Below are 25,879 nucleotides of genomic sequence, written 5' to 3' on the forward strand. Positions count from 1 at the left end.
GACCCAATAAGTTAAATATTATTATAAGAAAAGAAGTCATTGGTAACTCTTAAAAAAACAAAAATCAGAGATGACCCCAGGAACTAGGATATGAGGAAACCTCTTCCCTTTATCAATTCCTATTTTTCTACTAGTTCTAAAGATCATTACTTCTAAGATTAGGACAGCACCTCACATCTTGTTATAGCTTTGCCTTTTGGTGACAATTATTCCAATGTACTTTTCCTCATGCTTTTCCTTCCTATACAACCCAGTAAAGTTAAGCACAATTTACCTTGAATTTGAAAATAGATTGGATTTTTATTGCTTTATTTTCTTTGGGCCCTGTTTGCACTTTCCTTTTCTTCTCCCTCATCTTTGAATTTCCTTTGCCTAGACAGTGCATGACACATACTAGGCACTTGATGCTCATTGATTTATTATTTTTATTTGATATTTTTTTATTTCAAATTTCAAAAAATCTTAGCTGTTTGGCCTCTGTAATTCTATGTAAAATAGATAGCTCTCTATGTCAGAGGTAGCTGGGCTAAAAAAGATTTTGATTATTCTTTTTAGTCCTGTTTTTGTTATGATTTCATTATTTTTATTTTTTTGCCTTCTTTTTAAATCAATTTGGCTAAAGGATTATCAATTGTAGTACTCATAGAAACAACTTTTAGTTTTTATCATTTCTATATCTATTTTGGTTGACAGTATATATATATTTCTCTGAAATATTTAATAATTCCTTTTTAGTGCTTGTTTGGAGGCTATTTGTTGACTTTCTTACCTTTAAAAATGGATGTTATTCATTGACCTATCCCTATTTTATTAATGCATATTTTGTAAGGATATGATTTTCTTTCCAAGTACTGCTTTAGATATATAAAAGAAATTTTATTATGCTATATCATCACTATAATTTTAACTTAACTATTAGCTCTTTCTATGACTTATTCTTTGAGTCACTCACCATTTAGGATTTTATTAAAGTCTTTATTTGTAGCTGTGTCTTTTGTTTGTGCTTCATGAACTGATTACTATTTTTAATGCATTAAGTTCTATAAATGACAATGAGAAGTTTACATTTCATTTCTGTCTTTTTAATATTTGTTTGCTATATTTTTGTGCCCTAATATATGCCCATGTTTAAATGAAAATTATTTCTATTTTCAATTCTAAATTTTGATCCTCTTTGTCTGTCCTCCTACTCCCATTAAGAAGGCAAGAAATACAATATCCATTATACTTACAAAGTAATGCAAAACATTTTTCCACATTAGTCAACACAATGACATTTTTAATAAAACTTTCTTGTGGTGCTGAGAAATATATATGTTCTTTAGCACTTCTATTTAGAAGATGCCATAAGTCTTTTAGTTGAATGCCTTTAGCAAATTATTCAATTCTATATTTTTTCCTCTGTTTATTTTTCTGTTAGACTTATTCAAAAATGAGAAAGGGATATTAAAATTTCCTGTCACTATTTTACTTCTATGCTTTCTAGTAGTTCAGTTAATTTTCATTTAATTAATTTAAATGCTGAGGGATTTAGAGCATGTAATTTTAATATTTATCATAGTTTGTTGTCTATGGTTCCTTTCAGCATAACAGTTTCTTTGTTTATTTCTTTTTTATATTCTCAATATTTATTTTTTCTTTGATAGCATAATGGAATCTTGGGATGCATATTAATTTATTCCCCAAATAGCTTATTTATTCTGTGAACAATTTAGTTTTTTAAATTATGTTTCTTAAAAGCAACTCATTGAGTTTGGGTTTCTCATCCTATCACTGCTGTTTTATTGGATTTTAAAATTCATTTGCATTTAAAATTATAAAATTTTATTTTATTTTTTCTTTATTTTTCATTAATATTCTTTTTTCAGATAATGAAATTTCTCCTTTTCCTTTGAAATATAGTATGTTGGTACTTCAGTTGATTTAGTTTAATCTACTTTAAGGCAACTTTATTCCTGCAAACTCTCTTCCCTTCACTGACAAGCTCCTCATTCCTTGCCTCTCCCCTAATTTTGAAATTTTGGTAAGCTTAATGGTACCTAATTATTAATTGCTTTTTAATACTTATTCCTTTTCCATCTTTTATTTCTTCTGTAATCAAGCAAGCAATATCTACTTTCATTACTTATCTTCTCTTGATGTCTCTTCTAGACTTTTGCTCTTTGATTCATGCCCTTTACACTTAGTTTGTGCTTCTGTAGTCTCTATATGCTTCACTGAATTAAAGATGCTATGATGTCTATTTGGAACTCCCTCTTTTAAATAGTTTCTATCATCAAATAAAACTTACTTCATAGAGGTAACTAATTTTTAGAAAAACAAATCACTGTAGTTCATTGTGAAAATTTCCCACCCTAGTAGCAATTTTCCTATGTTTCTGTTTGTGCATTTCATTATGAACCTACCTTTCCTAATGTCATTTATGCCTGATTTCCCATGAAATTTACTTCCTAGTTCCAAATATTCCCACTAATACTACTGTTAGTTGCTCTCAGGAGCTCTGATTCCCCTCTTCCATTAATGAAAAATGATCACTAAAAAGAAATAACAGCAAATTATACCCATTCTAAGGTTTCTTTCACATTATAAACTCTCTTTCTAAATCAATATTGCCAGCATCTCTTCTTCCTATTTCAGTCCCTCGCTTTTCATTCATTTCCTTTTCTCATGTATTTCTCTTCTTCCTGAGATAACACTGACACTACTTTCTCCTTTATTATTATTTTTTTACTTGATTTGGATACAAAACATTCCTCAATCTCTTCTTCCCTGTTCTCACTTTTTTAAACTTTTTTTCAATTTGAATCAATTTATTTAGTCAATTTATAACATTATTCCTTGATTACAAATCACATTATTTCCCTCCCTCACCTCCACCCACCCTTCCCACAGCCAATGCTCAATTTCACTGGGTATTACATGTGTCCTTGATCAGAAGCTATTTCCATGTTGTTGGTGTTGGCACTAGGCTGTTCATTTAGAGTCTATATCCCCAGCCATATCCCCTCGACCCATGTAATCAAGCAGTTGTTTTTCTTCTGTGTTTTTAATCCCACAGTTTGTCCTCTGAATGTGGATAGTTGTTTTTCGCATAGATTCCTCCAAGTTGTTCAGGATCACTGCATTGCCACTAATGGAGAAGTTCATTACATTCAGTTGTACCACAGGGTTGTACCACAGTCTCTGTGGTACAATGTTCTCCTGGTTCTGCTTTTCTCACTCTCCATCAATTCCTAGAGGTTGTAGAATTCCTCCACTTTATTATTCCTCTGGGCACAATAGTATTCCATAACCAACATATACCACAATTTGTTCAGCCATTCTCCAATTGAAGGGCAGCCCTTCATTTTCTAATTTTTTCCACCACAAAGAGTGCAGCTATGAATATTTTTGTACAAGTCTTTTTCCTTATCTCTTTGGGGTACAAACCCAGCAGTGTTATGGCTGGATAAAATGGCAGAACAGTCTTTTAGTGCCCTTTGGACATAGTTCCAAATTGCCCTCCAGAATGGTTGTATCAATTCACAACTTCACCAGCAAGCATTGATGTCCCAACTTTGCCACATCGCCTCCAGCATTCATGACTTTCCTTTGCTGTCATGTGAAATAGAGAAAGTATCAACAGCCATAACCTTCTCTGCCTTAAGGGGTACTACAAATCTGAATACTTCAGTTGGGTTAGAGTCTGCAACACAGCCATAAAGATTACATACACTTTGCCAGGACTTGCCAAAGAACGAATTCATGTTGAAATGGCAATTGTAACAGTAATTGTCAAGTTTCCTACATAATCCACAGTTTCCACCACCTTTTGAGTTAATTTGCTATATGGAATGTGATAAACCCAAAAGCAGGCAATGGCTGTGATGATCACCACACCAAAAACTACTTGTTTAAACATCTTTTGTCTATCTTTTCTTTCCTGCCTGTGGGATTGTTGGGTACCATCAGACTAAGGGTGCCAATTGAAATAGAAAAATAAACCGAGGAAATTATTTCTTGTTGCAATGACTGCGGTACTCTGACTGGCTGTGACTTAGAGAACTGCTAGAGGGGAACCTGAAACTGCTTCGTTGTAATAGAGGTAGGAATTAGAAATGCTGAGGGATGCTAATACAAGGATGCTGCCACACAGGGGAACTGCTCTGGGAATGCTTACTGATCTCTACTGATGACTAATTGATCAGTATATTTCCTAACCTCCTCCTCCCTTCACTCCCTTCCTTCTCCAACCCTCTCCTTCCTGCCTCCCTCTCCTCCCAGTTCTTCTTTGACTTATTCCCTCTCCTCTGAGTGAACTATAAAGATACTCTTTTTCTTTTCCTTTTCAAGTCAAGGGGTTTATTGGGATAATAGGATAGGAAACTGAGGTAAGAGGGATGAGGATTTCCCTAATCTATAATGAGGGAGAATTTGAGGGTTTGAGAAAGTAGTCCAGTCACAAACTGTGACTCTAAGACAGTTAGAGAGATAGAGGATAGCAGCTGTTTAAAATCTTTTTTCTTCTTCACAAAGCCAACAAAGTCTCTCGGCTTAACCCCAGGGAGAAACAAAGTTCAAAATCTCTCCTTCAGCCTGGCTTTCCTCTAACTGTTGGTCAGTCTAATCTCAGAGAGAGCAGAGGTTTCTCCCTTGGTCAGAGATCCCCCCAAACCAAGCCTGCCCTACTAGGATCCTCAGCCAGCCTCCACTCCCCAAAAGAGGGAAACAAAGTCCAAAGTTTCTCCCTTGGTCAGCTTCAACTTCCCAGAGACAGAGAGACAGAGAAAAAGTCACTATTTTCTCCCCCTGGCCAGCTCAACTGCCTCTCTTCCTGGGAACATTCCATATGGAACCTTCTTCTTGATTGACAGACAGGTCCCCAACCTTGGTCTGTATCTTGGCTTGTCCTGCAAAACCTCTCTCTCTTCATGTCTCTTTCACACATGTTAGCCAATCTGCTAGGTGTGTTAGGTGATACCTCAGAGTTGTTTTGATTTGCATTTCTCTGATTATAAGAGATTTAGAACATTTTTATTTGCTTATTAATACTTTTGATTTCTTTAACTGAAAATTGCCTATTCATGTCCCTTGCCCATTTATCAATTGGAGAATGGCTTAATTTTTTGTACAATTGGTTTAGCTCTTTATAAATTTGAGTAATTAGACATTTCCTTCCTTCAGTATGGATGCAGCCAGATCCTGTGTTATCCTCACTGTGGTTCCATGGTATCTGAATGACATCTTCTTGGCAGCTTATAATATTTTTTCTTTGATCTGATAGTTCTTGAATTTGGCCATAACATTACTGGATGTTCTCATTTGGGGATTAAGTACAGGAGGTGATTTGTGGATTTTTTTCAATCTCCACTTTTCCCTCTTGTTCTAGAATATTGGGGCAGTTTTCTTGGATAATTTCCTGTAGTATTATGTACAGCCTTTTTCTTTTGTTGTGGTCTTCCGGTAGACCAATGATTCTTAAATTGTCTCTCCTCGAATGCTTTTTCTAAATCCCCTGTTTTGTGAATGAGATCGCTTTTGTTTTATAGTGTCTTGCTTCCTTGTGAGGTCACTTAATCCTAGTTGTTGTGTTCTGGTTCTTAAAGCCTGGATTTCATCCCTGACTTTTTGGTCATCCTCCTTCTGGTCTGATTTTCTTTGGAGGTTATCTTTCATTCTCTTTTTCTCATCTCTCATCTACTTTGCCTCATCTTTCATCTTCTTTGCCTCATCTTCCATCTACTTTGCCTCATTTTCAAGTTGGCTTTCAAGACACCATTTTCTGTTTCCAGATGACTTATCTTAGTTTTTAAGTTCTTTTCCCAGTTGTCTTCAGCATCTGTTAATTGTGTTTTGAATTGCATTTTGAGTTCTTCCAAAGCCTGTATCCAATTTGCTAGGATTTCTATTTTAATGCTTGATGATTCCCTCCTCCTCTGTTCCATTTTTTTCTTTGTTCATTGCCTGTATAGAAGCTATTGTAATTTCTTTTTTTCTTTTTTCTTTTTTTTTTGCTGTTTTCTCATATTCTCCCTTTCTTTACTCCCCACTGTTGTCTGTGCTCTTACTCCTCTCATTTTTTGGGGAGATTTTGGGGTTTTATGTCAGTCTCCCCTTTTGGAACTTTGCCAGGAGATCTCTTGGTGTATTCTGTGGGGGAAGGACCTCTGACCTCTGAAGACTTTTGATGGGATTCCATTCAGCTGGGTTGGGCTAGATGTGCTCTGATGCCAAAACCTCCTGGAAGGTTGGAGCAATATGGAGGGTCTCCACTACTGTGACCAGGTTGCCTGCTCTGAGCTCCCTCTCCAGCTCCTTCCCCACCACCTTTGTTCGATGCTCTGTCTGTGGCAAAGCTTTGCCCACAAGGTATACCCTCCAGACCAGTGCCTTGGCCCACCCAGAGGTTCCCACTGCTGCTGGAGGCTTAGCGCTATAGGTGTGGGGGGAGCAGTCCTGGGAACTTCCTTCTTCCTTCCCCTTAAACCTGAGTTTCCTCAAATTCTGGCTTTTGGGGGGCGGACCTTTCGAATTGATTCCAGCAGGAGAGTTCCTTAGATCTGTCTTGTTAGGTTTGATTTTTAGTCTCCTAGAAGCATTTAGTTAGTAATTGGTAAGGAAGGGTATTCAGAGGTCTGAACTTTTGCTGCCTTTAAGCCGCCATATTGACTCTGCCTCTCCTATTCTCACTTTTTATGTGCCCTTCATTCTCTAATTTTTTAAATCAATTTTTAATTGTTTTTTTTTTTCAATTATTTCTGAATCTCTGTGATCACTTTTGGAGGTTGTTTGTTTGTTTGTTTGTTTGTTTGTTTTGGTCAAAGATAATAGAATAGTTCTCCATTTCTAGCTCATTTTACAGATTGAGGACCCTTAGGCAAATAGTATTAAAAGAATAATGTTTGAGGCTGGATTTGTATTCGTATCTTCCTGTCTGCAGACAGACACAGTAGTCAGTTCATTGTATTTCCTATTTGCCTGTGCTCTCTAATTTAGTCCCACAAAAATACTAGTATACCTGTAGATGTGGGACTGTGAAGTTTAGTCTATATTTTACTCCCATTTCTCCACTATTCATTACATCTAACTTATTCTTTCAATCTCCTTGTCTATTTATAAAAACAAATCTCTTAATCATGTCCTTTTCCTTTTTTTCTTTCTTTCCTTTATCTTAGATTGTTGTATTTATTTGCTTTTCTTTTATTTCTATTGATTATGATATTTAAAAGTTGAATAATTTGCTTGAATATGCTTTTCTTTCTAGAATGCTTCAGCTTCCTTTTAAAATTTTTACTTTTATATTTTTTCATTAACTATTAAGCTCAGATTTTCTGGATATGCTATGGTGGATTATATGTTTTTTTCATTGCTCTTCATAACACATACAATACCAGCTACAGTTTCTTTTGAATGAGAAATGGACTTGTTTTATTTCCTTTCCTTTCCCCTTATATATGAATGTCTTTCTCTACAATTTTCTTATACTATTTCTTGCATCAGGTTGTCTAGATATTCTGATTTGTGTTCTAAGAGACTTGTAATTATAATAATTACTATGATCTTCATCTTTGAGATCAATATGTTTTGTTTGTGTGGGGACCATGCTTTCCTTTAAAGCTATTGTTTTTTGTTTCTTTTATTCCAGGTTGTCTTTTATCGGTTTATTTGGAATCTCAATCAGTAATTCTTATTTCTTTGGTGAGATCACAAAAGAATTGTTTTTTTTCCCTCTTATGTCACTTATTTCTTCATTGAAGAACATAAATTCTGCTTTTTCATTATTTTAAAATATCTTTTAAACTATTTAGGAACATTCTTTTCTGGTCCCATGTTCTCTTGGCCACCAATAGATCCTTTTGCCTCATTGTGCTGATTTATTTTATTTTGTCTTTCAATTTGTTTCATAAAATATTTTATTCTCTTAGCTGCTCTGAAGATAATATTTCATTCTGTTGCTAAAATATTTCTTGATGAGGCAAAGGTCTAGGACATGAAAAGGAAATTGACGTTATTCCTTTTTTATCATTAATTATGAAACAAGGAATCACATATAATCCTTTAGGTAGTACTTGCAACTGTGATTTTAGAAAGAGTTAGACCCAGTTAGTAAACTGTGCAAAAGATATCAATATAACATTAACCAAAGCAATAGAAAAGATAGATGTGACATGGGAGATTAGAATATTATAACTACCAAAATATTGGAGCTTCTCTTATCAACTTTGGATTATTGAGTGCACAACTTGACTGAATCTTCATTCCAGATAAAGACAACAGAAATAATCAGAAATAACAGAAGAGAGAGAGAGAGATAGACAGAGACAGAGACAGATAGAGAGAGAAAGAGAATTGGAAAGAAAAATGAAACCAATGCAAAGACAAATTTAAAAAAAGATATAAAAATCCAATAAAAAAGATATAAAAATTCAATGAAAAAGATATAAAAATTCAAAAAGATATAAAAATTCAAAGAGATTTTAAAAAATAGAATTGATCAAATGGAAGAAAAAACTAAGTTTAAAAGCACACAGAAGAAAATATTTCCTTAAAAATTAGATCTGGACAATGAGAATTTAATGAATTCATGAGACATTGAGAAATAGCAAAACAAAACCAAAATAATGAAAAAAGAAGAGAAAATGTGAAATATTTCATTGAAATAAAACTGATCTGAAAAACAGATCTAGGAGAGACAGTGTAAGAAATACTGGACAACCTGAAAGTTAAAATAAAAAAAATCTATACATCATATTACATAAAATTATCAAAGAAAACTTCCCTGATATTCTTGAACAGAAAAATAGAAATAGAAAAAATACACAATCACTTCCTGAAATAAATCCCCACATGAGAAATCCCTTTAATATTATAATCAAATTCAAGAGCTCCAACCCAAGGACAATATGCTGCAAGCAGCAACAAGGAAGCAATTCTAATATCATGCAGCAAAAGTTGGGATTACACAGATCTTAGCAGTTTCCACATTAAAGGACTGGAAGACATGGGCTATAATTTTACACAGGGCAAAGAAATGAGGTTTATGACTCAGAATCACCTATTCAGCAAAACTGAGTATATTCTTCAGGGGGGAAATGGTCTTTTAATAAAAAAGAAGATTTCCAAGCATTCTTGATAAAAAAGTATACATCAACAGAAAAATTTGTTGTTGAAATATGAGACTCAAGATAAAGATAAAAAGATAAGCAAAAAAGAGAAAATTTAAGGTCAAGGAGGTAAAACTGATTATGTTCCTAAATGAAAAGATTATATTTTTAATATATTTATTTATTTATTTATATAATTAATATATTTAAATATATTTTTATCAGTATTAGATCAGTTAACTGTAGTATACAAAGCAGAGAGTGCAGGAGTAAGTTGATTAAAATGATATGATACATAAAAATATACAAAATGATATATGATATACAAAAATAGAATCAAAGGATGAAAAAGAGAATTGCATTGAGAGAAAAGGGTAAATTATTTCACAAAAAATCCATCACAGTGAAGGGGAGGATAAGGGTCATGATGATTATGCTTAAACCTTACTTTCGCCAGAATTGGTTCAGAGAAGAAATAACAATCATTGTCATTTGGGTGTAGAATCCTTTCTTACCCTTTAGAGAAGTAGTAGGAGAATAAGACAAGGAGGAGTAATAGAAGGGAAAAGTGTTGATTAAAAGCAAAATGCTTGTGAGGAGTGACAGAGTAAAAAGAGAGAGAGAGCAAGATAAAGAGGGAACATAAGATGGAGGGGAGGGGAATACACTACAGGTAAATCATTACTGTGAATGTGAATGGGATGAACATACCCATTAAGAGGATAATGGAGTGAATTAAAAACCAGAATTCTTCCATGTATTGTTTATAAGAAACATATTTTAATCAGGGAGACAATCACAGACTAAAGGTAGGAGCTAGAGCAGAATTTATAATGCTTCTGCTAAATTAAAAAAAAAAAAGCCAGAAGTAGCAATCAAGATCTGAGGCAAAGCTAAAGCAAAAAAAAGAACTTGTTAAGTAGATAAGGAAGAAAATTACATTTTGATAAAAGATACCATAGACAAGGAAGTAATATCAATATCAATATCAATATCAATACTAAACATATTGCCCCATATGGTATAGTCTCCAAATTTTTAAAGGAGAAATTAAATGAGCTTCAGGAGGGAATAGTAAAATTATACTAGTGTGGGATTTCAACTTTCACCCCTCAGATCCAGATAAATTGAACCAAAAAGTAAATAAGAAAGAAATTAAGGAAGTGAATTAAATTTTAGAAAAGTTATATTTAATAGATCTCTGGAGAAAATTGAATTGGAATAGAAAGGAATGTGTCTTCTTTTTAGCAGTATATTGTACATACACAAAAGTTGACCATGTTTTAGGGCATAAAAATATACCAACCAAATTCAGAAAAGCAGAAATAATAATCACCTATTTCAGCTCATAATACAATAAAATAATAATAAATAAGGGATTGTGGAAAGATTAATAAAAATTAATTGGAAACTAATTCTTAAAAATGAGTGGGTCAAAGAATAATTCATAGAAACAATCAATAATTTCATTAAAGAAAATGACAATGAGGAGATAACATGATAATTTATAGGATATAGCCAAAGCAATACTTAGGGGAAAATTTATATCTTTAAACACCTAAGTAATAAAATAGAGAATTTAATTGGGCATACAACAAACAACAAATGAAAAATTCCCAATTAAATGTTAAATTGGAAATGGAAAAATTAAATGAAAAATTAATAAATTTTAAGATGAGACCATTTAATTAATAAATTAGTCAAGGAGTTGTTTTTATGGGTAGGGATGGATAAAATAGTCCAAACACTGATTAATTAGATTAAAAAAGGAAAGATGCAAATCAAATTGCCAGTATTAAAGATGAAAAAGATGAATTCAACACCAATGGAGAATAAATTAAAGGAATCAGAAGTTATTTTGCCAAGTCAAATGCCAATAAATCTGACAATCAATGAAATGGATGAATGTTTAGAAAAAATAAGTTGCACTGATTAATAAAAGAGGAAATAGCATACTTAAATAATCCTACCTCAGAAAAAGAAATTAAATAAGCAATCAGTAAACTCCTTAAAAAATCCCTAGGACAGATGAATTCATAAATGAATTATATCAAATATTTAAAGAACAATTAATAGCAGTACCATATATACTATTTGGCAAAATAGGCAAAGGAGATCTATCAGATTCTTTTAATGACAAAACATGGTGCCAGGAAGAGCAAAAACAGAGAAAGAAAATTATGGATCAATTTTATTAATGAATATAGATGCAAAAATTTTAAATAAAACATTAGAAAAGAGGTTATGTCAAAATATCACAAGGATCTTTCACTGTGATCAGGTAGCATTTGTACAAGGGACATAGAGAATCCTAAGAATCAACTAAAAATTGATTGAAATAGTAATTGTAGCAAAGTTGAGAATACAAAATAAACATATAGAAATCATCAGCATTTCTATATATTACCAATATATAGAAGTCAAAGTCAAGCAATAAGAAATAGAGAAATACCATTAGAAATAACTCTAGACAACACAAAATACCCAGGAATTTACTTTCCACAACAAACACAGGGATTATATGAACACAATAACAAGTAGTCAGACATAAACTACTGAAAAAAATTCTACTTGCTCATGAGCAGTCTGAGCTAATTTAATAAAAATGAATTTTTTTCCTAAATTAACTTACTTATTCAGTGCCACAGCAATCAAACAAATAAATAACTATTTTATAGAACTAGAAAAATAATAACAAATATAATAAATATATTCTAATGTAATATATATAATAAAAGTAAATAATAAAATAAAATAACTAAAACTAGAATGAATAAAAATCATAAAAATCATAATAATAACAAAATTCATGTGGAAGAACAAAAAAATCAAGAATGTCAAAGGAATCAGTGAAAAAAACAATGAAGGAAAGTGGCTTAGCAATAACCAGATCTCAAACTGTATTATAAAGTAGTAATCAGCAAAACAGTATGGTCCTGGCTAAAAAATATGGTGGATCAATGAATAGAGCATTTGAGCCTGGAGTCAAGAAGACTTGAATTCAAATTTGCCCTCAAAATTTACTAGCTATGTGAGTCTTGACTTGCCTCTAGTTGCCTCAGTTACTTACCTAATAAATGGAAATAATGACAGAACCTATTTCACAGGGCTGTTGTGACAATCAAATGAAATACCATTTATAAGGAGTTTCGCATATTGCCTGGCATGAAGTAGAAACTGTATAAAGATGTATTTCCTTCATCTTCTATTCTACATGGTTCAGTGGATAATAGAAAATAGGTAAATAGCTCAGTGATTGCCTATGTCTCTGAGTTTATTAATAAAATACAATATAATATATTAACCTACATAATAAGTGCAAAATTTGGTATAGATTGAATTTTATTACACATAATTGTATATGCCAGTGTTATAACTATGTTGCAAATTGCTTTGGGCTAAATCAGATAATCTTAACTTGCCTTCAGTCTTGGTAATTCATAGTTCCTATAGTATGATCAGCTGATCATGTAGCACTCACAAGTTTAAAAAATAAATTTGTGGGAACAATCGCTCAGACTAGCATCTGCTCTGGACCCAGTGGGAGTGAAGCATTGCTGATGAACAGATGGATATCACATCATCTTTGTACAGCTCATCCCAGGTGCTACTGCCTCCGTGTAGCCTTCCCAGAACTCTTGGTGAATGTGTTCTTTCTCTTCTCAAACAAGCCTGTAAGCATCCTGACTCTTTGACTTGTGCCATGCCTGCTCTTGGGTTAAACTTATTCCAGTATATGGCTTAGTCTTTTCCCTCTGCTTTCGCTAGGAACATGTAAGTTCCTTCAAGGCAAGGATGAGATAATTTACTGAAATGCCAATAGCACCCAGTACCTAGCTGACACTCAATAACTGTCTATGGATTTGAATTAACAGAAATATTTACCAGCCCACAAAAATATTGCTGCTTCAATTTCCAACAAAGAAGTAGGCATATCAGTGAATTGATCCATCAATTAACCAATAAGATATCAGACACTATTAAAGGCACTGGGGCAAAATACGTCAAAAACAAAACAGGCTATAAAGATTACATTTTATCAAGGAAGGCATATATATATATATATATATATATATATATATATATACACACATATAAGTAAATTCAAAAGTCAATGTTGTTTGTCATTTAGTTGTTTTCTAGTTGGTCTGACTCTATGACCCATTTGGAATTTTTTTTAGCAGAGCTTTAGGAGAGATTTGGCATTTTCTTTTCCAGTTTATTTTACAGATAAGGAACAAAGGCAAACAGCGTTAAGTGACTTGCCCAGGGTCACAAAGCTAAGAATTTTCTGAGGCCAGCTTTGAACTCAGTCAGATGAATCTTCCTGATTTTTGGTTATCCACTATTCTAACTTCAAACCACAAGGTTAATTTTGCAAGACAGGCACTACCTTCTGGGTTTATGAGGGAAAGGTTCTAGGAGGTGGCATCTGGACTGAAGGAGAGGTGAGCTTTGTTTACATTCCTGACATGAGGAGGACGAGAGCCTGTGCAAATACCTAGAGAAGGCAAGTGGACCATTGTATGTGAGAAATGTAATCAAATTGCAAAGATATCATTTCTTAAACTGACTGCATGAATTATTACTTGTCCTGGGAAAGGTGATTATGTGTCAGACAAATTCTTGGGATCATGAGAGGTGCTTACTTTTCACATTTCATTATTGGAGGCAACAAGAAGACACAATAAATAGACCTAGCTTGGGCATCCAGAGAGCTGGGTTTTAATTCAAGCTCTGCCATCCACAACACTTCAGGCAATTTACTTCTTTTGAGGTCTCAGTTTCTTTCATTGTAAAATGAATCAATTGCATTAAGGGAAATTCAGTTTATTTTCTAGCTTTAACATTCTGTCATCTAAAGCAAAGTGAAGACAGCAAAATAATCAAGTGTTTTAAAGAAAGGATGTTATATTAAAGTCTGGGAAAAGAGTACAAACATATAAATGAATAGTGAAATTCATCAAAAGGCAATTTAGATGGTTATGTGTTTTACATTAGAAAAAAACATTTTTATTTCTGGTGTGTGTGTGTGTGTGTGTGTGTGTGTGTCCCTGTAGTTGGGCACAGAAGTCTATGCACTGTTCTTTTTTTCTCCCCCAGATGGCAGTGCAGACTTCCAGGACCAGGCTGCTCAGTCTCTTGGAAGAGGATAGAAGCTTGTCTCTGGCAGGTTTTTGTGCCATGTTTCTTCCTTTCAGGAGAAATATGCTACAATTCTAATGTAACAAGACTTGTGTAATCAGGGACAAATAGCTCATTCCAAGACTAACACAGCAGCTATCTGCTTCTGGTTGCATATGCAGGATCAAATCCAATAAATACAAAGTAAAACAATTACCCACATCAGAGCCATCTAATAAAATTCTGCAAGTCCTTTAGAAATGATTAGGTGTTAACAATCCCTCTATGCCTCCCCCTCTCTATTTTACAGTTACCACTTCAAGCAGGAGGACCAGGGAGCTCCCCGATGATAACTTAGTAAAGGCTCAAATGAAATGGTAGACATGGTCAGAAAGTCTTCACTTAGGAAACTGGAAATGGCATTTCCCATGATGAGTGTTATGAACTTTGAACCTAAGCAATCTGAATATCAGTTTCAAGTAGTTTTCAGGAAAAAAAATGGGCAAAAGTCCAATTCCATCTCCCTGAAAGAAAGAAAAATGCATAATTATCCAAAAGGAGATTGTGATCAAATGCCATGTGTGCTATAGGCAGATCAAATCATGTTCTCCAGACTCAAAATAACATATGGATCAAATTAAATTCAGTTTTGTTTAGAGAAGCTACTGCATGCAAAGCAGCATGCCCAACACAAGCTGCAAAACTGGTTTTATGTGATACCTGACCACGGCACTGATGGATTTCAAAGACTATTCAGGAGCTATGATAGAGAAAAATGCTACCATGTAAAGTGATGCTTGTACAAAAAGTCTATTAGAGGTTCAAAGGAGAAAATAATTATTATAAAGCAGGAGGGATCATGGAGGAAGCTTCATGGGGTTGAACTTTACAGGAGAAGTAGAAATTTGACAGAAATATTTGATGAGGTAAAAGGTGAAAGGTGAATTCAAGACATGGAGAAAAAGATGAGATAAGTTACAAAGGTGAGAAAATAAGGGTAAAGAGCAAATAATCTATGTGGGCAAAACAGGAAAATGTCACAGACCAGAGAAATATAGAGTGGCACCAAATCACGATGGACCTTGATATCAATACTAAGATATTTGGACTTTATGTTAAGTATTTACTATTTGCTAGGCACTGTGTTAAGGATTAGGATACAAATACAAGTAATACATTTCCAAACTTTAAGGAGCCTTATATTCTAATCAAGGAAAAAAAGAATCAAAAAGCCTGTTGGGATACTTGAAAGCAACTTCTTTTCCAGCCTCATTAATCAATGGAAACTATTTTCTCTAAAGTTATCAATGATTTTTAAGCTGCTAAATTGAATTTTAGGACTTTTCCCATCCTCATCCTTCTCTGCAACCCTTTACATTGTCAGGTATCATCTCCTAATGGATATTCTTCTTTCTCTAGGTTTCCATGACACTGCTCTTTCCCATTAAGAGAATAATTATTCCTTCTTAAGTGGTTAATCTACATTGCTGGATATTCCTCTCAGTCACATTCAGTATCTGTGGTGACACCATAAAGCTGTATTCTGGTCCTCTTCTCTTTTTCCTTTATACTGCATAGTTTGGTTATCTCATTATTTTCCATGGATTTAATTATCATTTGCAGAACTATATATGCTATTCTAATCTTTCTTTTTACATTTAGCCTGCATCACCAACTATCTTGTAGACATTTTAAAAAGGATGTGCCATCAGCATCTCAAATCTAACACATGCAAACCATGATTCATTTTTCCCTTGAATTTTGCCTTCTTCCCAACTTTCCTGCTCCCTTCATTACAACTCTTGAGGGCACCACCATTTTCATAACCTCAGAATCAGACTTACCAATAATTTCACTCACTTCCTCTCCTATATAACCTTCTCTCCACTCATATAGCTATTACCCTAGAAAAGGCCCCTATCATCTGTCTCCTTGACTATTGCAATAACCTTCAGCAAGTCTCTTCACCCATCTAATCCATCCTCTATTTGCTTGAAAAAGTAATTTTTCAGAGGTGCAGGTTTAACCATGTTACACATCTGAATGTATCCCAATGATTCTCAATTAGCTTTACAATGAACTATAAGATCTTCTATTTGGCATTTAAAGCTCTCTACAAGCTTGTTCCTTATTATCTTTCCCATCTCTTTAAACTTTCCTCCCTAACATGCACTCTAAAACTCAATACCAATCCCGTTTGTCACAAATGAAACTCCATTCCCCAGCTCTAACTTCATAATAACTGCCCTCCATGCCTTCAACTTTCTCCTTCCTCCCCTCTGACTACAGAACTCCTCTACTTCCTCTAAGGCTCAACTAAAATCCCACCTTCTACAGGAAGCCTTCCCTAAATCCTCAATTCCATTGCCTTCCCTCTGCTAATTGTTTCCTCTTTATCTTGTATATAGTCTCCTTGTCTATGTTTGTTTGCATATTGTCTGCACAGTTAGTTTGTAATGAGGGCAAGGACTATCGAACTATCTTTTTTCTCTTTTTGTATCCCCAGCATTTAGCACAGTGCCTATCACATGGTAGGCACGAATAAATGCTGATTGAGTGCTTTCCATTCCAACATCTACCTCCTACCTTCTGTAGCATCCTTCTACTAAAGGTCTTTCATGGTCCTACCCCACCCTAATGTATTCCCTCTGAAATTGTTTTCCCTTGGCTCTTTATATAATCCATGTTTACATAGATATATGTATATTGCTTCTCCCACTGGAAAGTGATCATGGTTTTGCCTTTCTTTGTCTTACCTAGAGCTTAGCACAGTGCCTGGCATATGCTAAGTGCATAGAATGCTTGTTGACTGAGTGACTAGAGTACAATTTGTCACTATTAAAATTATTTTCTCATTCTATTATTTTTTTTCTTACTCTTCCAATGCATAGTATTTCCCCCTTGTATCAGGGATTTCTTTCTGTTTACTCATGTTTCCAGGCTAAGACCCTGTGTTGGGACTTTGTGCCAGTCAATTTCTGAATCCTTTAATCTTGGCTGGGGTAGCTAGACATTGGACCTGTCTTCCATTGAAGTCCCTGAATTAGAAGGTGCTGTAGGTACTGAGAGTCAGTCCTGCTTCCTTTGCCATCTGGATGCCACTGCCATGCCATTGTTGTCAATTTGGTGGCAGTTTTTAGTTCTATTTCTTCTATTCTGGTACCTAAATGAGAAGTTGCTTGGGACCAAGCCCTATAGGGAAGTCATTTTTTCAAGATTTGGGGCTATGGTTGGTAGAAGGGAGACATGAAGTATTTGATGGGTATGGGAGTTTTAAAGGATTTTCTACATACAGTTGTTTTCTTTTATGTGGTTGGAGAGGTCTGTGCATGGTTTTAGGCAAAAGGAAGGGATCAATTGAAAAGAAAAATATTGAAAATACTAGAGTCTATTAATAGGTACAGTTGATAGAAATTGGATTCAGGGTCTTAAATGCTTCTCCCACTTTTTCTTGTAAGATAGTAAAAATCGGTACCACATAGTGCTTTAACGTTGGCAAAGTATTTTATAATCATTAATTCATTTAATCTTTATAATATCTCTATGAAGTTAGTGTGATTATTATCCCCATTGTATAGATGAGGAAACTGAGTCAGACAGGAATTAAGGAATTTGCCAACAGTCACATAGTAAGTGGCAAAGACTGTATTTGAACTTTATTCTTACTGCCACCTATGCTGAATTGGGTGTGGGATAGGGAGAGAAACAGAGAGAGACAGAGATACCAGGATGAGGGAGGGAAGAAAGAGATATTGAGACAAAGAGACACAGAGATAACAGAGACACATAGAGAAAAAGAGCAAGAGAGAAACTGAGTTATAGAGAAAGACACAGAGAAATAGGGGGACAGAGAGAAAAGACATAGATGGAGACAGTCTGAAATATTTTGATTTGTGGAGCATGATACTAATTTTAAAGTCAAGAAGATTGAAGATATAGATAAGTCTAGCTACTGATACGCATTGGCTATGTGACTCTAGGCAAGTCATTTAATTTCTTAATATCCACAATAACTTTCTCCAAGTAGTAGTTAACAGAATAAAAGCAATTCTACATTGTTAGGGATCTCCTTATATATTATTTCCTAAACTGATGAAATCATTGGTGTAGCTAAATACCAATGAAATCCCGTAGAAGAGAGCTTAAGATTTGTTCTCTATTATCCTAGAGCAAGAAGTAGGAATGAGAAATGTATGGAAAGTTGTAAGGGCAGATTTTGATATGGTTGTTAAACTTAATGAGCATCAGGTAGTATGATTTCCTGAAAAAAAAAGTAATAGCTTTGTACATTCCAAAATTATGAGTTCAAATCCATTTTTGAACCCTAATGCCTGTATTCTCTTGGATCAGTCACTTAACTTTTCTATACATCAGTTTCCTCATCTATAAAATGGGTTCAGGGTTAGAGGGGAGAGTATCTGAGGTGCCATCTAACTCTAAAGATACCTTAATTTAAATCAATCAGTGCTGTCCAAAGGTCTGACATAGGACATTGGGAATTATGCATCTCTGGTTAGGTGACTCCTTAATATGTATGTACTATGTTCCCATAATCTAACTCCAACATAGATTTACTTAATGCTATATCTTATACTCATGAATATGTACATATATACTTTAAATTCATAGATAGGAATTTGGGGAAAAAGTAACAGCTATAGGGAGTGAGTAAGTTTCTCAACCAACTTCTGATAGGAGATATCAGCTGAGGTCTAGCATTTATTTTGTTTTCTTTAGTAGGCAAACATGCTTCAGCCTTGACTATGTCACTTACTGTCTTTCAGACTTGGGCAAGTCACTTTACTCTCCAAAATTGGATTATATGACTTTTAAGGCATCTTTTAGCTCTAAATATATGATTCAGAAAAGAAATTGCTTTAAGAGATATAATTTTATTATTTAGACACAAAGGATTGTTTTATATGAAAAAATCTACTCCCAAGACTTTGGAATTTCTATTATCTACAGTAGAAGGATAAACAATATTCATAGAACATGAGCTTATGAGGAAAAGAGCCAATTTGTTTTCCTGTCTTTGTATCTTACTGTTCTAGTATAGTGTCTCAAACAGTAGTCATCCTTTCTTTTGAAGAGGATTAATGACATCATGAGGTAATATCTTGACTTGCTCATGAATTGGATTTAAGTAAGGCAGAGTTGTACAAAGTTGTCAGTCATACCCTGTCTTCTAGAGTTATTCAAGTCCAGTGGCAAAACAAGTTAGGACTGTTGTCATTGGCCCTGGATGCAACGATGACCCTAGCATCTTCAATGTCTGACCAAGATCTAAATGCTCCTGAGCCCTTCCTTCATCTATCTTCATGATCTTTGGAATAATTAGTTTCTTCCAATTTTTCCACCAGAAGAAGTCTTCAGGTGCTTGGGGTAGACAACCCACTACCACAGCAACTAATGGAAGCATGTCAATTACCATAAACCTGGTTGAGCCTATGCTACACATGCTATAGCTTCTTATAGGCATAGTTGAGAATTAGGTGAAAGGTGGACACCAAAGATGGATGATCAGCCCTGAAAAGGGCTCATCAATGCCTTATATCAGAGGTAACACCATTCCCAGAACACTCCATACATATATCTCTTCTATAGATACAAATAGCAAGTAATATAACATAGAAATATAAGCCTCCAGAAGTCAACTTTATTTTTCCCTTTGTATTCCTTTGTATTCCATGGTAACTAACACTTAGCAAGTACGTGAGTAATGTTTGTTGAACAGAATTAACAAATATTTATTTAATTGCTGAACTGAATTGAATATACACAAAATGATTTTCTTCTTCCTTTTCAGTAAATTGAAAACCGTTAGCTCTCCAGTCAAGTGACAAACTCAGGATCTGTTCATAATTCCAGTATATAAAACAATCAAATAAATATGTACTTATTTCTTAAAAAGCATAGCATATGTAATATTTTAGATAGGAGAGAACAGAGCTTTTCTTGTGTATTTCAGTACATCAACCTCCCAACCTCCCATCACCCAGCTTGCTCAGCAAGGCTGTCTGGAATTGCTATATAGGTTAAACTTCAAGAGATCCATAATAATCAAACCTTGAAATTACCTTTTCTGTTTAGCTGAACTCTGCCAAGAAGCACTCTGGGGGAACGAAGAAGGGATCTTAGCTGTTAAAAACCATGTCAGCCCATCAGAGGAATCTAATATTCACTTCCACCTCTTCTGAAGTGAAAATTTAGGAAATGAATCTTTTCTTCTCTATTTATGCATTTCTGCTGCTTATAGCTACAGAGACATATTATTGATATTCAAGCCATGGAAGGCTGAAGTATGGTAAACAAATCACAAAGAAAGATACAAACCCACAAGGCTATAGGATATTTAATGTGCCTGTAGCTGGTTTGTTTGTTTTTTTATTTTTGTCAGAGAATCCCTTAATTACTCATTTCCAAAAAAAACCCAAATGGAATGAAGAAAACAAGCCCTTAATCTGCATTTACTCTAAACCACTTAACCCAGTCTGGTAGAAATATATACAATTTCTTGAAAAAGGAAGGACATATTAAAATGTTGCAAATTGAGAAGTAGCCAAATATATTTTTAGAATCCAATTCCAATATTATTTTTTAATACTGTTATTTGAAAGATAAAGTATTAAAAACCACTACCCTTTGAAAGAGTATTCTGGTGCCTTCTTACAACACTGGGAATGCATTCCTTTGTAGAAATATTATTGAGAATTTATTTGAATTTCAATGAAGGAAATGAGTATATAAGTGCATTAAAATTTATGCTTTCTTTTTTCTTTTCTTGAACTTTGGAGGAGGGATTATGTATTAGGTTTATAATAGCATATGTGGAGTTTTATGACTTTCCTTTTGGGTTTTATTGAGGTCAAGGCAATATTCAAATAATAAATACTTTTAAGTTCTGAGATAACCAACCTTACAATACACAGAGCTGAATATAATGTGGTTCTGACCAAGCTGGCTTTAATCAAAGTCCTGAGTGAAAGACAAGACAGAGTCAAGTCAATCCACATTTATTAAGGGTCTATTAGGTGCCAAGCACACTGGGGACACAATGAAAGAGAAAATACAAAACACAACACAAACATCAATAAAACAGTCCCTTGCTCTGGAGGAAATGCCAGAGTGAGGTAATATCCAAACTAAGAGGAAGCACTATAAAGACACATTAAGGGGGCCTGGGGTTGGCTTCTACCAAAAGGCATGGTTTTAGTAGGAGGAAACCAGCACAATGGATGAAGTGTTGTATGTGAGGAACATCAGGGAAAGAGCTAGGAATTCGAATTCTGAGGCCCTAGATTCCAAGTTGAGCTCTGATGCTCCCACTTTGACCTAAAGCAAATCACTGAATTTCTAGTAAAACATGAGGCTTCTCTAGAGGACTTCGAAAATTACTACTAGGTTGAATGCTATGAAGCTACTTAAGGCTCAATATGAAGGTATTTGTGGAGAGAAGAATGAGCAGAAGCTTTGTCTACCCTGAATATAACCCATCTCCTTGTTGATGGTGGAAAGACAGTGATTAGGGAGCCTTCAAAAAAATCTGGACAAAATTGGAGTCCAAAGTCCAGACTTCGTGGGTACCTTTGCACAAATCACTTAACATTCTCGGAAACTTTCTCTATCTGAGACATGGAGATAGTTGTATTGGCATTACCTATTACACCTCTCTCCTCACTGGAAAGAAAGTTCTCCAAATAAGAAAGTATTTTGTAGATGTAACCTGTAACTGTTGTCTACTATCAAAATATACCCAGAACATATAACATTACATTTATTGTTTTTGTAAGTCATGTCTGCCTCTTTGTGACCTCATTTGAGATTTTATTGGCAAAGATACTGCAGAGGTTTTTCCATTTCCTTTTCCAACGTGATTTACAAATGAGGAAACTGAGGCAAACAGAGTTAAGTGAACAATAAATTGAGCCCTGGTTTATAACATTTGCCAGTGTGTACAAGGGAATGACCAGAAACAAGGAAATTTGAAGTTTGAAGAAATGCATCAGAAGAGGAGCAAATGGAACCTCACAAGACCTGGGGGGATGGGATAGAATTCCATCCAGGCTCAAAAGCAGTTGAAGGAGAAAAAAACAAAAGTTCTTCTGATCTTAGACTCTTTGGAGCTGGGCGGGAGAAATACTAAAGCAGTTTCCAAAGTGGAAAAGCTACCACTGAAAACTGAAAAATGGACTCTTCTATGCCTGTAAGAGCTGGCTCCAGCATCACTTCTGTTTTGTTTGTTTGTTTTTTCCCCCTCATAGCAGTTCAGTGAATAGGTGCCATTATCAACTCTATTTTATAGAGGAGGAAACTGAAACAGAGATGACTCAGGTGATTTGTCCAAGGTCACACCTTATATACAGTTTGAAATCAGGTCTTTTTGATTCCAAGTCCATCACCCTTTTCATTTTACCCCTGAATGGTCTAAAAAGCAATATTGACCAAAGTTATGAACAGGGAGAGAGAATTTAAAATGGAAATATGTAACTCAGTGACTTCCATGACTGTGCATTGTTAGTCTTACCAGAAAATAAAGGTGAACATTGATATTTGCTACCTGAAGCAAATGACAAAAAGGAAACTGAAAAAAGAAATGTTTCATTGGTTTGGGAGTCAATTACCTGGAATAATCTCTACCCATTTATGTTTGGGAAATAAAGAATTTGGCACCAGGAAGCGACATGTAGCTTTTTGGAATCTTTTCAAACTAGTCTTTTGCAGAGCAGCCATCTTGTTAGAAGGATATGTCTCTCTGTTGTTTTTAATTAATCATATAGTGGACCATACAATCTTTGAGTCACTTGCACTCTGGGTCTGTTTGTCCACAATGTAATAAGCATCTTAAATTAGAAGGAAATGTCACCATTTCTCCATATTCTCTATTTGAATTAAACAGATTCATCATTCTTCAATTTGCACAGTCTGCTCAACTTTTATTAATGTTTAAGTTCATGCAATAAAGGATTTGAGAGTGGAAAAAAGGCACAAGCAGGGAAATATGCAGTGATATTTCTACTGGGCTGCTAAATGAATACAAAATGTGGCTGATTTTGTAGTATTTGCTATTTATGGTATTAAGTAAGTCTACCCTGGCTTTTATCTTATTTCAAATTCATTCGTGTTTGCTTTAAAGGAGGTGCCAGTTTCTAAGAGTCTGTACTATTATACTCAGATTTGGGAAGAGCATATGGAAAGAACTGTGTTCAGTCCTGGGTACTTCAGTTAATGGAAGAAATTGTTTCCCTGGAGATTATTCTGTTCAGAGAATGATAACGACAATGGAGAAGGATCTGAATCCAGTACATACTATATAAGAATTGATTGAAGAATCTGTGCATAATGAATTGGGAATTCAAGAGAAAACTCAAGGGAAACATACAAATTCTTTGAATAAATGGAAGAGGGATTTGGCTTTTTCCTGATAGCACAGGACAAGAGAAATGGGTATGAATTGCAATGAAGCAAAATTCAGGCTTGTTGTCAGGGGGAAAAATAAAAACTTTCTAACAAGTAGTGCTATTTGAAAATGTAATCAGCAATCATGGGAGGTGGTAGTTTCCCAGGGATTATAGATCTTCAAAGCATAGCCTAGATGACCCATGTGGTGTCCAGAATTTAATAGATATAACATATAAGATTTGTAATCAATAGTAGAAAAGTGAATAGATGTATTCTCATGTATTAGAGGCATGGAATTATAAATTTTTGAATCATATATGAAGAATAGCATTAGTATTTCATGGGGAATGGAAGAATTCTATAGTTCATCTCAGAGTTTCTTTTCTGGGGTCAACTAAGAAGGAATACAACATGGAGAAATGGGAAATGGTATCATAAACCCATAACTTATCATATTCCTTTACTGTTCAAAATTACTTTCCATTACAGTGCACACATTATTGCTAGAGGTACATGTGAGAAGCTAAGGCCCCGGATGGAATTAAAGTACCAGGAAGATGAATTTAATTTGTGGACTTAATTCTGCAGAGGGCTTAGCAAAATTGAAATGACAGAGAATATTCCACAGAAGCTTCATCTATGAGAGTTCAAATGCAGCTTTTATTCCAAATCATCCTTTAAAGACATTCTATATGTGGCACTACAACATAACATTGTATTGTGTTGCGGTGAAGCTGAATTGGTTATAGGTTCCATCCCATCAAATATGCTCAGAGTTGTCATTCTTGCTCCAAATCAAGCATATGGAAGCTTTGGGTCCTACTTCTAGCCATGAGTGACTCAGGGCCAATTGGTTTTCATTTTGATATGATGAAAAGCCCCATTTCTGACCAAGGAGCTGGAAGTTAATAATTCAATTGATATACAAAATACAATGACTTTTGCCACTTCTTTCTTTGCAAATGTGAATCATAGCCAGGTCCGTTTTAAGCTTCTTCCTAAGTGGTACATGAAGAGTGGGGGTCAGCTTACCCTGTTCCCTATCCCTGCCTTTGTGAAGTCATGAGCACATGGTTTCCTAAGACAGGCTCCTATCCAGGCAAGTTTGAGCTTTAGGCAAATGGATACCTAAGCTGAAATGAATATATCTGTGTTTGGGTTTGGTGGAGGCTTTGTGAATCTCAGAAGTTAGGGATTTATGATAGCAATTCAGCATCAGATCAATGGTATGGGAAATTACTGAAATGTTATGTATTAGGAACATAGATATGTTAATCAATGTCAATTATATGAGAAAATGGTAGAAATCATATAATGCTAAAAAAAGTTCCTACCAAATGCCTAAAAAATGCCACGACAGTGGCAAGAATTATGCATAAGAAACATGATCTTTTATAAATGAAAAACAAAAAAATCTATATCTCTTCTATATAGATTCAAACCTAAAAATACCCCTGAGAATTCAACAAATAAAATGTTAGAAGTAGATCATTAACATATGCAATTAGCCTGCAATGATCTGTTCATATACTTAAAAACAATCTTTTAAATCTGTCCATATACTAATAATACTAATAACTCACAATCCCCAAAGCCATGTGGAATAAAAAGCTTTCAAACTATAGAGATGTAGGAGAAGAAATCAAAATCTTCAAGCAAAACTATGTACTCCATATCATTCTCACCATCCTATCACTGCAGTTGTCTGGAACACTTATTGAAGAAGAAAAGATTAATCCGTTTATTCAGTTATGCAACTCCAGTTCATAAAGACACCCAAACATAATGGCCATATGCCTGTGGGAAAATGATTAAGTACTACCTTACTCTCTAGATAAATCCCTAAGACTATAAATTGGAGAAGAAATGTTCAACTATATTTTTAGAGTGAATTTCTCAAGTGGTAGTTTCTTACACCAAAGAAATTATAGGACTAGTTAGTATTCCTATACCTTTTTGATAAAAGTAACTTTTTTTTCAATTGTCATTGTTGTTGTTCATTCATTTCAGTCATGTACTATTCTTCCTGACCCCATTATTTTTTTTGTTTTGGGGCAAAAATACTGGAATGGTTAGTCATTTCCTTCTCCAGTGGGCAAGCAGGGTTAATATATTTGGTACCTAAGTGCTGGTCTTAGGGTCATGAAAAAATAGGTTTAAATATAGCCTTAGCCACTTGTTATTTCCTATGTGACCCTCTACATGTCACTTAATGCTTCCGAAATAGGGAGCATAATAGCATCTATCTCACCATTTTGTTGTAAGGATCA

At 34.5% G+C, this 25,879-nt stretch overlaps 1 long non-coding RNA gene across 1 annotated transcript; it reads left to right on the forward strand.

Annotated features, from left to right (window-relative positions):
* Positions 1-22,280: 22,280 nt before the first annotated feature.
* Positions 22,281-23,723, forward strand: LOC130454497 (uncharacterized). The gene is made up of 2 exons (XR_008912093.1): positions 22,281-22,413; positions 23,344-23,723. It is a non-coding gene; the product is annotated as an uncharacterized LOC130454497 (long non-coding RNA).
* Positions 23,724-25,879: the final 2,156 nt, after the last annotated feature.

Source organism: Monodelphis domestica, chromosome 5 (genome assembly GCF_027887165.1).
Source record: "Monodelphis domestica isolate mMonDom1 chromosome 5, mMonDom1.pri, whole genome shotgun sequence".
NCBI lineage: Eukaryota > Metazoa > Chordata > Mammalia > Didelphimorphia > Didelphidae > Monodelphis > Monodelphis domestica.